At 42.1% G+C, this 14,576-nt stretch overlaps 1 long non-coding RNA gene across 1 annotated transcript; it reads left to right on the top strand.

Moving 5' to 3' along the window:
• The first annotated feature begins 3,750 nt into the window (after positions 1-3,750).
• On the top strand, positions 3,751-12,534 carry Gm30292 (predicted gene, 30292). The gene is made up of 5 exons (NR_166453.1): positions 3,751-3,847; positions 7,911-8,204; positions 9,392-9,484; positions 9,611-9,759; positions 10,166-12,534. It is a non-coding gene; the product is annotated as a predicted gene, 30292 (long non-coding RNA).
• The last annotated feature ends 2,042 nt before the right edge of the window (positions 12,535-14,576 follow it).

Raw genomic sequence — 14,576 nt, 5'->3', positions numbered from 1 at the left:
CCTCCATGCTGAAGACAGCCATGTTTAAAGACCTCATCTTTGTTTCTAAGGCATTTTCAAAGAATGACCTTTGTAATGGCACAATGCTCACTCTGCGAAGTGAGATGACGCTGTACCATGAGCAGTGGCTTCCAACCTCACGGCTCCCTCAGGACATAATGGGTGTTAAGTATGAACACTGCCAGCCATGTATATAGTCAGTCTTGTGGCATCTCCTGGAAGGCACAGGGCATTCTTTGAACACATCTGTATATAGGCGGTGCTGTAGATTTTGCATAGCTGGGTACAAAGTTGCTTTCAATTCATTTTTCTTGACAAAACAAAGACCGGAATTTCCTTGGCAAATCACTTTGCATATAATTGAGTAAAATCTCTTGGTTCCCTGGAAAATATCACTGTATAATAAGCTATTTTATAAAGTTACCTTCAGCTTTCCAATGATGTGCTATTAATCACGTGACAGTGCCGGATCTTCCCAGGTGCTTAAGAGAATCACAGAATTGAACACTGTGGAACTGATCTCAGTTTACAGAGTGGCAAGAAAAGTAGGTCAGCTCTAAAGTTACAAATGTTAAAGAGCCCCAGGTGTCCTTTACTTTGTATCCAACTTTGCAGCCCAACAGCAGCAGATGCAAGAAGGAAACCAAGATCTACAGGTGGTGACTTCCTGTCTGTCTGCTGATCACCACAAGAGGTCTCCTCTCAGTTCAGTTTTTAAAAAGAAGACAAGAACATGGAACTTGAAGTGTGGGTGGTGAAGCTAAGAGGGGTCGGAAAGATAGTAATTTCGTTTTTAGCATTACCAGTGGTCTTATTTGTACAAATTACTCTGGGATATGATTTTTTTAAAAAAAGAACTAAATACAGAGTCTAGGAATGTGTGATTTTAAAATCCTCTCTACCATGGAGTCTGATAAATCACCAGCTGTAGAAATAACAAACCTTGGATTTCCCTGCTCTTGATTGAAACTTTATATTTACACTTACTGTGTGACCTACAGATAGATGCTCATCCTCTCTGAGCCTCAAAGTCCTCATATGTAAGGGAGACAGGAGTAATAATCCTATACAGCTAATGACAGGTCACAGTGTGCTTCCTAGGATAGAGTGCATGTGGGATAAACATTGTCAAGACATCACATAGCCTTGGAAAGATGGAAATACTCACATTGTTCTTTAAGAAGAAATTTGCCCTAGTGATTGAAGGCTGGGCTCCATGGTCAGAGAGATCCAAATTTCAAATTCAGCTCTTTCATCTGTTGCATACTTGTATCTGGAGAAATTACTCAGATTTTTGTCTGTCTAAGTGTTTTTTCCTTATGGGTTAGTAATAGTGCAGTCACATAGCACGTAGTCAGTATATAACGGACTAACACCTATTACTATAAATGCTCTACTGTGTTAATATTTACATTCTACCATCCACGTCCTAACTTTATTGCAACTAAATGACTTTATAGGGTGTTATGAGACCAATACAAATCCGTCATTACAAACGATTTATGAAACTTCTAAAATTTTATTGTGGTATAATGGATACCTCAATGTAGTATACATAACTTATATTCTATACAATAAAAATCTGTAGATCTTAACTCCATACTATCAATAAGTTCTGGCAATGCTTACCTCCCACATAATCCGCATCCTTGTCAAGAAATAGAACGTTCTTCTTCTGCTTAAGAAATTCCCATGGAGTCCCTCCCAGTCAGTCCTATCTCCTCACACCTGGAAGAGCAGCCTCTACCCTGGTTCTGCCACCAGGGATTAGTTTGCCTTTCCCAGGGCTTTTTAGAGTTAGGATCTTAGAGTGTGCGCTCTTTCACGGGAGAGTTCTTTCAGCCAGAATAACAACGCACTTTAATCTCATCCTCATACATGCAGTTTGTTCGTTGTTTCTCTGACGTCACATCATTATTTCACTTCATACACAATGCACTAAAGAAGTATCTTATTTCATCTCTTTAAAAAGATGATAAGCCACTAGCGAAAGATAGATGTCGACAGGTGGCAGAAACAAGAACAAAACTCGATGAAAGTAAAATCTGACCTTTGACTACTATCGCCTCAGTGGGCAAGATGGGCCGGTCTTATTTGGACAGGTCTACTCCCTGAAGGCAGGCATCTGAAAATGAACACTGATAGCAATCAGCAATAAATGTTTTCAAAATGAGAGCATGTTACATTTGAAAGTCTTCCTGGTGGTAAGTACAGGTCTCCTGTAACAGACTTGCACCGTATTATCTCCGAAGAGTCTGCGTGTCAGAAGTTACATAAAAGGAGAGGATCACTTCCGCCCAGAGTCAAGGATCCTCTTGACTCGGTGGTTTTCAGCATGGACAATCTGCAACATTTACAAGTGGCTTTGTGAAAGGACACGAGGATTAGATGATACAGTTTTAATTAACCAACCATCACAAAACACTTAGGGCTAATTCTGCAAAGTATATGCAGTAAGCCACAATGATACCCACAATGCATTGCAGAAAGCGAGGGCGCACAGGAAGAGGTGGCGCCAAGTGCACCTTCCAGTGGGAACTCTTTGACAGCATGCTACTGGAACCTAAGAGCTCAGAAGAAGTCTAATCTCACCCGAGAAGAATTTGACAGGAAACTTTGACATTATAAAGAAACATCTTTGATACAGGGGTTCATTGCCATCAAAGGTGACCCTCAACCGATGCATATGCTGCTGCACTGTGAGACTTGAGCCCTGGTGACATATTTAAAGGGGTATTTATTTTAACCCTAATTCATCCTTTAAATACTACATTGAACTGTGTTCAATGTATACATTGTTTCAAACAATATGTAATTTATGAATAAGAATGTATACGTACTCATGCATATATACTCATGGATATATTTATGTATTTATACACTATAATGTCTGCTGTAACATATTCATAACGGTGAGTTCATTCTGGGTTTTCTTTCTCCTGTGGATCTATTTTCACCCTTGAACTGCAAAACGAAAAAAAAAAAAAAAAGAGCACTATGAAACAGTTTCATTGTGGGCTCAGGTTTACTGTGTGCCAGGTTTGATTCGGTTTGAACTCAGGAATAGTCTCGTAAAATAGACATTTGAACGCATATAACGCCTTCTTGGGCAATGAAAAACATACTGGAACATCCTTCTGATATTTGCATGTTACTTTACTATCTAAACCTGCTGGACTCTTAATCAGAGGTAGGTTTATGTAGGCATGTTTTTCTATTTTGGAACTTAAATTTATCCCACCTCCATGAGCTACTTTATTGTTTTATTGGAAGGTTTAATGAGTGGGAGGAAGAAAAAAATAGAAACAGAGAAGGAGGAGGGAGGAGAGAGGGAAAGGGGGAGGCAGCAGCTTCGACAACAGAAGTAATGTAGGGATTATTTTTAGACAAATAAAACAGCAGCCGCCGATGCTACCATAATAAGCCTCTGTTGTGTGTGCTGCTTCTCTTCCAGAGAACTTGAAGCTCTTGGGGACGAGATCACACAATGAGTCAGCACCAGACTAGGAACAAACACACACACACACACACACACACACACACACACACACGCTAGTTCCTTTCCAGTTTCTTTGACTGATTACCACCTTGCTGGCACTCCTCTGAGGGCAGGAATCACTTGCCCATTTGAGAAATGAGAGGGAGAGTTTTAAAACGTAAAGGGGGTGGGGCATAACAAGAAAAGAAAGGGGCTGGTGCTGGAGAAGGGGCAAGAGAACACATTACAGGTTTCTTTCCAGTTAACTTTACTTCCTCCTGACACTCACCACCTCTACAAGATTATTGTAGTTGGTTTTCATCAGATGGCACCAGACCCCAGTTCATAGATTTGATCAGAATGTTCTTGGTATGTTTCAACTTTCTCTCCATGGTTTGAGTTGCTGTTACTCGGGGGAATTGTGTTTATTCAGGGAACAGAGCATTTGCCCAGAAGCTTTATTTTATGTGTGGGTCTTGCAGACCATACGTTCTCCATATATATGTGATGAAGAGTTTCCATTACATGTATGAGAGTCCCCGTAAATGCCAGGTAGTGTGCAGGTTCGTATGGATTTGCTTCTGTTTGGCAGTCTCTCTTGGGCTACAGCTGACTCACGACTTTTAAAAAGTAGCCATGTGAGCTTCTTACTCCTTCTGCTATAACGCTCTGTGGATCTAGACTGTTGTTTTCCACACAGTGTATGTTTAGTCTCTCCAGTTGGCTTGTTATCTCTCAAGGGCAGAAGCTCCACTTGCTTGCCTTCTTTGGGGATGTTTCCTCATAGTAAGTACATCTTTTTCTTTTATATACTATGTTATGTTATTTATTATACATATAAATATATCACATGTCATATACTATATACAATATGTCATGTTATATGCTATATACTGTATATTTATTATACACCATGTTATATTAGAGTCATATATTATATATTCTTTATCACATATCATATGATATTTTTCATATGTTATGTATTAGACATACTATATATAATATATATCATATAATATATATACACATATACATATATATTTTTTAGATATTTTCTTTATTTACATTTCAAACGTTATCCCCTTTCCTGGTTTCCCCTCCTAAAACCCCCATCCCCTCCCACCTCCCTGTGCTCACCAACCCACCCATTCCTGCTTCCTGGCCCTGGTATTCCCCTACACTGGGCATAGAGCCTTCACAGGACCAAGGGCCTCTCCTCCCATTGATGACCAACTAAGTCATCCTCTCTACATATACATCTGGAGCCATGAGTCTCTCCATGTGTTTCCTTGCCGTGACGATACAGCTAGAAAGAACCCTTACACCCTGCAGAAGGCGTGCCCTCCCTAGAGACAGCATCATGCATTCTGATGGCATTGTAAGCTAATCCCCATGCTCCATTTTCATATTTAATTAAAACATCTGCTCTCCTCTTATGTGTCTGAAGCCACGTTAAACTTTGCAGGACATAACCAAAACTTCCTGACTTCAAGTGGCTTGCCTTTTTGTAAGAAAAAAAATAGATGATATGCAAAATAAATAAGTAGAATATTAAACAAGTTAGCAAATTTTTAAGTATCACGGAGAACAAAATACCTAAGTAGTGACACCTGAATCAAGACCACAAAAGTGATGGAATAGGCTCTAGGTCTGGGAGGAAAACATTCCTTACAGGAAAGAGTGAGCACAAAAGCTCAGAGCAAAAGGAATGAAGCTAGTGTCTTGTGTTGGTTTGTATATGCTTGGCCCCGGAAGTGGCACCATTAGGAGGTGTGGCCTTGTTGGAGTGGGTGTGGCCTTGTTGGAGTAGGTGTGGCCTTGTTGGAGGAGGTGTGTCACTGTGGGCATGGGCTTTAATACCTTTGTCCTAGCTGACTGGAAGCCAGTCTTCTCTTCTTTGCCTTCAGAACAAGATGTAGAACTCTCACGTCCTCTTGTTCCATGCCTGCCTGGATGCTGCCAGGCTCCCACCTTGATGATAACGGATTGAACCTCTGAACCCGTAAGCTAGCCCCAATTAGACTTTGTTCTTGTAAGAGTTGCCTTGGTCCTGGTGTCTGTTCACAGCAGTAAAACCCTACCTAAGATATGTCTTCAAGGAAGAAAAGAGTAGCCATGAGGGCTGGAGCAGAACGTGTACTGGAAAAGCCATAGAGAACAGCTTGGGAATGCCAGCAGCTAGCCCCAGGGTCTTGGAACTCACAGCAGCCTGCTGTTTACCTCAGTGAATGCCTAGATTGAAGCTGCTCAAAGCTTCAAGCTTTTCCATACTCATCTATTCATCTGAAAGCTTTCCAGATAGCAGTCGATATTTTTACCCAGGGTACTCTTCTAAATCCCTACTTTGAAGTAGTTTCATACTACAGATGTGTAAAGTATCATGTGCTTGAAAACTGGGCTAGAGTATTAGTGGTCTGCACAGTGGGGATGTGCACACACTGGTCTAGCACACACGTGCACATGCACTCTCCACCCCCAACCTTACACATAATGAGATAAGTGTCCTCTGTGGCTAACTTAGCAAGATGGGTTTTTTTAATCTCTTAGGTTAGGTTAGCTCAGGAAGGCTATTAGGCCTCAGATGAAATTAATGTTCATTCATAATTCTCATTTTAAACCATCATTAGCAAACATTTGTTTAAAATCAGAATCTTTGTATATGCATCTTCTCGTATAAAGGCTGGTATTAATGAATCCGTGTGGTTTATGGACTCTTTCAACATATCTTAAGAGAAAAGAATAGAGGAAAAATATCAACATGACTGCAATCTACTGACTTGGTAAAAGTTTAGACAAACATCTTCATGATTGAGAAGATATCTGTGAGTTTTATTTTACACACACCTTCCAGTAATTCATATACCGTTTGGTAATGAAAATTCTGTAAGATTCATAATGGAATAAATGACCCAAAGGATGGCTTTAGAGCTAGCTAGAGGATGGATTATTGCTATTTTAAGATCAAATGAAACTTTTATTCTGTAATTTTATCAGTATCAGTCATCACTCCTTTTTTTATTTGTTTATTTATTTTATGCATATGAGTACACTATTGCTGTCTTCAGACACACCAGAAGAGGGCATCTGATCCCATTAGAGATGGTTGTGAGCCACCATGTGGTTGCTGGGAATTGAACTCAGTACCTCTGGAAGAGCAGTCAGTGCTCTTAACCGCTGAGCCATCTCTCCAGTCCCTCAACCATTACTCTTTAAAAGCTGATTGCCAAGATGGGCTGTGTCTTTAAATTTGTCTTGGTTGTGTCCAGGCTCATGAAATACAGCAGACTGACAAGTCAAGAGATTTTTCTTTTCTCTTATATTTTCCAGTGTTTCTAGAAAATAAGGTGACTGGGTAAAATGAAGTTAAAAGTCATTTTCAACCTGAAAGTGCAAGGTTCCAGGACCTGACCTTCAGCTCTTCTCATCTGAATCTGAGAACCATGATACCTGCTTGCATCCATACCTTCTGTGACCCACTGTCTCTTTTTGGGATGGCACGCCTGGTTTGGCTAGAGATGGAAAAGGGGAAAAATAACGATTCCACAAGGAGAGAAAAGTTGTGTGAATCCTAGGTCTAGCAGCTGCTCTCTAATCCAAGGCTGCCACACTCTCCCACTGTCCCTCCCAGGCGATTTACTGAGCCCTGCTATGGCAGCTGCTCTGTGGTCTCAGGCCAGGAAGGAGATCAGAGCTGAAGCTGAGAATACAGCCCAGCCCCTGCAGAGGGTCCTTACTTTGCCACACATTCTAATATCCTTGAAACAGAACACCTAAAAAATTGTTGCTGATGTCCAAAACTCATTTTATTGACTATGAGATAGAGGATTAGAGTACACATCTTGTCTGGAAAACAGCAAGAAAAACTGAAATTATTACTTCTTCTGTTGATGAGAATAATAAAACCCCTTGCTCTGATTCAGAGGCCTCACATCTTCTTTTCATGTGTATAAAGCTAACTTTATGATTTACAAGAAGTGTGTGAAGGTGGATACCGTACTATCTGCCTTGTACTCGCCAGTCCTAGGAAAACGTTCCGAAATCCTAACTGTGGCTTTTGTTGGGTTTGTTATTATCTACATCTCAGGTAGACCTTTGCCTTCTCAAATGGCATATGTTGTGAGGGAATTTTGTTGGCTGTGGGGGCCTTAGCAGTAACAGGGCAGAGGAAGAAAGTCCAGCTGTCACAAGTAGAGGTTAGAGAAATCTTTAGATTAAGACAGTAACTGTTTCTCTCAGCGTCTGGCTATATGCCTATGTGTGTCTGGGGGACAATGATGCTCACAAAGATTAACTATGTCACAAAGTGTCTTGAATTGGAAAACGATACAAAACCTGTCTTCTGGCCTCATAATTCTCAACAGCCCATCCACAGGTTATCCTCAGCAGACCATTGTGCTAACTCCTGTATAACTAACTTTGCTTTCCCTGGAAGGTGCACTACAAACTCACAGACTGGATCCAACCTACCATGCTGCCCAGCATCACCTACATCATTGTGATGATGCAGGAACCCACCAGTGGGACCTTCAGCCACGCAACCACCGAGACTCTCTCTGCAGAGGAGAAATGAGGCCTGCAAAAGGAATCCTCGATTTGTTAGCCCTTGGCATAAAGAAGTTAAGCTCCAGTGTTTTGCTCGGCACAGAACACCTCCCTTGAAAAATCCTCATATTCTGTGACATGTGGTGCATAAGCGTGCTTGTGTCTGTGTGTGCGGGAGATATAGGTATGTAATCTGTATGTGCATGTGCCTATGAGTAGCAGACCGTAAGAGGAACACAGAAGAGCAAAACTAATCTGGGCAGCATTACCAAAGCTTCATGTTGAAAGAAATACTGATTCACTGTTATTCTAGGCAGCACATACAAATTTCAACCAGAAACTGGCAAGATGGTTGTGTTTTTCAGATGAGCAAAGTGCATACTTTCGGGATGATGGAAGAATATTTCAACATTAATTTTTAAAAGTCCTTTTTATTGGTGAAAAAGCACCAGGCTCACCCAGACCGAGCTGGACCACCACTATTTGATCTGGACCAAAAAAGTCCTCAAGGGACCAGGCCCCTCCCTGGCAGACCTGTCTGCACTTTGGAGGAGACATGGTGTCTTGTGAGATGGTATGGAGTGAGCCACAAATCAACTAGATTTTCTGCCTGGTTTCACCGTACATCATCTGGCACTTTTCATTGCCCCTTTCTGAAGACCACAGAGCATTCTCAGAGCATCCTCAGCCAGGCAACTCAAGGAATATTTGATGTCTCAAAGCCTGAGTTGGGAGCCAGCAACTCTGGTTTCAAGTAGCCTTTGTCAACTTATTGACAACTCTTTGCCTTCATTTTCCCATCCGTGAAACACGTTTGCTCTTTTGGCTAAATTTAAAATGTGGAGAGGGGAAAAAAAAATCTACTATACCTATGCACGATGTAAACTCTTTCATATCTGGACGGTTGTTTTGCAGGCTGCTTTAGATGTGCCTATCTTGCATAAAATGCCTTGCAGGAAACTGCCAACAGTGCTCTCAACCCTCACAACGCCCCCCACCCCCACCCCCGCCCCAGCAAACTGGTCATTGCACGTGATGTTAGTTAGCTTTACAGAGGTAGACAAGGGGAGCCGATCTCAAACTGAGCTGAATTTATTAGTACTTTCTCTTCCAAAGGAAACCTCTTGGGAGCTTGGGACTAGGCAGCTGGCCTGTCAGTGTCCTGGAGAATCAGGGACAACCTGCAAAGATGACAAAATCAAAGACTGCAGGGGGTTTCTGCTGGTGCCAGCCCATATGCTAATTTCTCATTCTGACCTGTCCACACCCTGACATCCCCCCCCCCTCGAATTCCGAGAGAAAAATCTCAAATTCTTTCAACAGATCCCATTTTTTAGTGTGTGCTGGTTGGAATGAGTCTCTGTTCTTTAGAAGCAAATGAAACTCCAAGCTTGAAATTATACCCTCGGAGTCACCTGTTTGGGAAAAGCTATCACTGCTGAAGATATGAAAGGATTTGTAAAGGTGTGTGGGGGAGGGGGAGGTGTGGGTGTGTGAGTGGGTGTGGGTGGGATAAGTGTGTTTCTGTGAAGGCCAGAGGTTGAGATTAGGCATCATCTTCAGTTGCTTGCCATCTTATTTTTGTGACAGGTCTCTCACTGACCCTGGAACTTCCCATGTGGTTAGAGTGTCTGGACAGCAAACTCCAGGGATCCACCATCTCCCCAGAGATGGGGTTACAGACCAGTCTGTCTTCTACTTAAATTCAGGGATTTGAACTCAGCTTCTTAAGCTTGCAGGTCCGTATCAACATGTCAGCACCTTTGCTCTTGAGAGTTCTTATATATTAAGGTTTAGTCAATTTGGAAAATTTGCCCTAATGTGTAATTGAGCAGAAATTCTGAATAAGAATTTAAGACTCAGTTTTTACTACATCTTTAAATTTTTTTTGGGGGGGGGGCGGGTGTGGTAGTGCACACCTTTAATCCCAGCACTCGGGAGGCAGAGGCAGGTGGATTTCTGAGTTCAAGGCCAGCCTGGTCTACAAAGTGAGTTCCAGGACAGCCAGGGCTATACAGAGAAACCCTGTCTCGAAAAACCAGATTTTTTTTTTTTTTACCAGAACCCTGGATGATGACCCATTTTTTATCACTCAGAGGCTAAACTGAGCACTGAGTCCTTGACTCAAAATTTGTGTGTACACAGGTGTGACTCTGGCTTTGGTCATGGTGACTCCATGCTCATGTATGACATGCCATTTGCCTTACCAATGGCCCATCCAGACTGTGATGTCAAACAGGCCAGAAGAATCAGAAACCGAGACCTGAACATCACAGGCCAGCCTTCCCTGGAGTGTGAGAAGCCAGGTTATTGCTGTTCACAGGAAATTTGAGTGAATCATGACTATTTCTGTCAGCCTGAGGTTGAAAGTGAAACCGTATCCAGCCATCAAGGTTTGCTCAACTGGAGGCTGCTGATGGTAGAAAACCAAGTACAGACTTTACTCATAGGTAGTCCTAGACCTGTAGGTGGTACCTGGCTCATCACCTCATCAAAGGCCTCCTACTTCTCTCTGTCTCACACACACACACATACACACACACACACACACACACACATACACACACACACACTCACACTCACGCATGCGTGCACATGTTCTCACGAGTGCGTGTTGTCTATGAAGCCAAGTCAAGTACACAGTTTCAAAAAGAATTGGCCTTGTGGCCACATTTGTACAAGCTACATGTCCTTGTACATATTATTAGTGTCTCCGATCTTCACTTTCCCCGACTTTGAAATATGGATATTAGCCATCACAGTGACCCACAAGTTGAAAGACAGAAACCACATGATCATCTCATTAGATGCAGAGCAGACATTCAACCAAATCCAAAACCCCTTCATGATTAAAGTCTTGGAGAGATCAGGAATGCAAGAGACACCAAAACAAAATAAACTGTTGGCAGTGAGCTCACAGCCAACATCTGCTTAAATGGAGAGGAACTCAAAGCAATTCCATTAACATCAGGAACAAAAGAAGGTTGTCCATTCTCCCCACACCTATTCAATATAGTGCTCTAAGTCTCAGCTAGACACTAAGACAACTGAAGGAGATTAAGATGATACAAGTTGGAAAGGAAGACATCCGAAGAATCTTTATTTGCCCATGAATCATTAATATACATAAGTGTCCCTAACAATTCCACCTGGAAACTCCCACATCTGATAAACAGCAAAGGAGCTGGATTCAGAATTGAGTCCCCCAAATCAGTGGCCCCCCTAAATACAAATGACAAACGGACTGAGAAAAAACCTCAGGGAAACAACACCTCTCACAATAGCATCAAATAATACAAAATATCTTGAGGTGACTCTAGCCAAGCAAGCGATGGACCTGTACGATAAAAACCTCAAGACATTGAAGAAGATGGAAGAATCTCCCATGCTCGGGGCTCAGTAGGTTTAATATAGTAAAAATGGCCATCCCGACAAAAGCAGATTCAGTTCAATCCCCATCAAAATTCCAACACAATTTTTCATGGATCATGAAAGAACAACTTTCAGCTTCATCTGAAAACAAAACAAATACAACAGCTCAAAGAATCCTGAATAATGAAAGAACTGTAGGAGGCATCATCATCTCCGATTTCAAGTTGTACTACAGATCTGAAGTAATAAGTCGAGCATAGTAATGGCAAAAAAACAGACATTGATTAGGGGAGTTGAAGACTAAGACATTAATCCACACCTACTGACATCTGGTTTTTGTTGTTGCTGTGTTTGTTTGCTTGTTTGTTTGTTCTAAAGAAGCCAGAAATACACCCTGGGAAAAGGGCAGCTTCTTCAACAAATGGTGCTGGTCAAATTGGTGGCTGCCTGTAGAACAAATAAACCCACACTTATCATCCTGAACAAAACTCAGTTCCAAATGGATCAAAGACTTCCACATAAAAGCAGATACACTGAGCCTGGTAGAAAAAGAAGTGGGGAATAGCTTTGAACACAGAAAAAGACTTTCTGAACAGAACATCAATAACCTAGCCACTAAGATCAACAGTAAGTGGGACCTCTAGAAACTGAGAAACTTCTGCATGGCAAAGGACAGCACCACTCAGGCAAAGCTGCAGCCTGCAGAATGGGAAAACATTTTGACCAACTCGACACTCAGTAGAGGCCTACTATCCATGCACAGGTCCTGCTTGGGTCTGCACCAAGTTCTCTGCATATATATTATAGCTTCCAGCTTAGTGTTTTTATGGGATGTTTGAGTATGCAAACAAGTAGGTCTCTCATTCTTCTGTCTTCTCATGGAGTATTTCCTTCTGTTGTCAGTTGTTTTGTTTTGTCCAATTCCCATGTACTAGTTTTTGTTTACTCATATCATATTATATTATTATATTATAATCCCTTAGAAACCTGCTAACTTCTAATGAGATACAGAAAAGGAATGGATCCAGATGGGAGTGGAAGAGGGGAGGAACTGGGAGGAGTAGAGAGAAAAGAAACTGTAATCATGATATGTTATATGAGAAAAAAAATCTATCTTCAATAAAAAAGATGGGGGAGCCATACATCATGGAGTTATGAGAGCATGTTATTGGCTACCTGACACTCTCTCAAGTTTTCACACTTTGATATCTTATGGGGAGAACTTAATTTGTATCCAGAGTAGCTCGGGTGGTCTTCTTGGGGAAAAACTTCCAAGATCAAATGAGACCATTCCTATGAGAAAAATTCCTGGGTCTCAGAATATATTGCCATGCTATTTTTGAAAACCCTAAGGAGTAGAGCCAGGGAAACAGAACACACACTTTTCCCCTGGATGAGACAACTTGTCTATTTTTTTTTCCATCTTATCTTATTGTGGTTTTTCTCTCTGTGCCACACATCTCCATAACCTGTGCTGCCTGCATTTGGATGGGGTCGATTGGCCAAGGTTGGGGCCAGAGGAAATTGAAGGATGTAGTTTTCATTTCAAGGCCAGTGGGTTGCTATTTTGGTCCATACCAAGGGGACATCTGGCAAGCATGGTGCTCATTCACAATACACGGCGTGGTTCCAGGGCAGCTCTTAGAAGATGCGCCTACCAGAGCTCTTCCTGGGACTCCTATAAGAACTGGAAATTCTATTTTCCTCCCTTTTTGGCAACCAGACTTTCCCAGAGGCTTCCGAACTAACTTAAGCTGTTTCCTTTCCTTCTCTGAGCGTCACTTGTGACTAGCATGGTAGACATCTACCTTTTGGGCTGTAATTAGCACTGGAGATGCCAGGATTCAGGAAGGTAATACATTCACATAGACCCCGTAATAGAATCCTGGCCTTATAGAAACCAGTACTTCCTGTTATAATAACTGGAGTCCAGGGATCCCCCAGAAAAGGAACCACCCTCACGTACGCTGTAGTATTGCATCGAGAGATAAGGTTCACAGCTTGGCAGAAGCTTGGGCTTTTTATAAACTTTCATCCCCTCCCAAAGAAGCAGTATGACAGATACCCTTTTTTCTTTTTCATTACTTTATTTATTCACTTTATGTCCCATTTGCAGCCTCCCCTCTCCTCCCAGACCCACCCTTACAAATACCACCACCACCCCCACATCATGCCCTTCCTTGGAAAAGCCCATTTGAGTACCACTCTGCCCTGGGACTTCCAGTTATAGCAGGACTATGCCCATGAGTCTTATTTTCTTTTTATTTATCTATATTATATATATGAGGGCTCTGTTTCCATGCATACCAGAAGAAGGACTTAGATTCCATTACAGATGGTTGTGAGCCACCATGTGGGTGCTGAAAATTGAACTCGGGACCTTTGGAAGTGTCCAATGCTACTGACTACTGAGCCATCTCTCCAGAAGGACTGCTTCTTAAATCGTAGTTCTAAGAAGCTGTTCTGCTTTAACTGTCAAGCCCCAGTGACAGTTAGGAGGTGCCCTTCCTTTGGGTAGCTCAGTGCCTGAATTATCATGTCGTGACTGTGGTCACTCTCTAATGAGACAAGCTGGCATCTTTTCTAAAGGGCGGGTACACATTACGAACAGGGCTTGGGGGATGGGGTGGGGTACTTGCTTCTCAACACAGGTGCATGCTCTATTAAGGTTTGCAGAGAATTTGAAAGCAAAGAGAAAGGGCCTGGAAATCTGTTTCCTCTTTCCCATAGCCGTGTGCTGGCAGTGCAAAACACTCCTGTCTGAAACGAGTATTTTTTTCCCCCGTCTATGCTCTAGTAAAGAAATTGCTGAATTTATAAATACAAGTTGATTTTTCATGTAAAATACCTAGCAAAGCTTCAAATTAGCATGCGTTGATTACAGATTATTTAATGAGCATGGTAATTTAGGTAGCAGTCATGGAGAAATCAGCATATTCCCAGCCAAGTCAAGCCACGCCCACTTGCTGGCCATGGTCTTCCAGAGCTCACCGCTGCCAGGTTGGAATGGCCAAACTCACCACCCCCTTAGCAGTGTGTCTCCTGATCCTGCAGTCCTGTGCACCTCTGGAGCTTAAATGATGCTTTCAAAATAAGTGATAAAGTGAGAGAGGGCTTCCTGTCATAACAGAAGAACACACAGTGAGTAGCGGCTCAAGTGTGTTCTCTCACTGTTCTCCAGGCT

The sequence above is a fragment of the Mus musculus genome, chromosome 3, assembly GCF_000001635.26.
Source record: "Mus musculus strain C57BL/6J chromosome 3, GRCm38.p6 C57BL/6J".
NCBI lineage: Eukaryota > Metazoa > Chordata > Mammalia > Rodentia > Muridae > Mus > Mus musculus.
The sequence above is the reverse complement of the archived record's forward strand: the minus strand, read 5'-3'. Positions and strand labels throughout refer to the sequence as shown.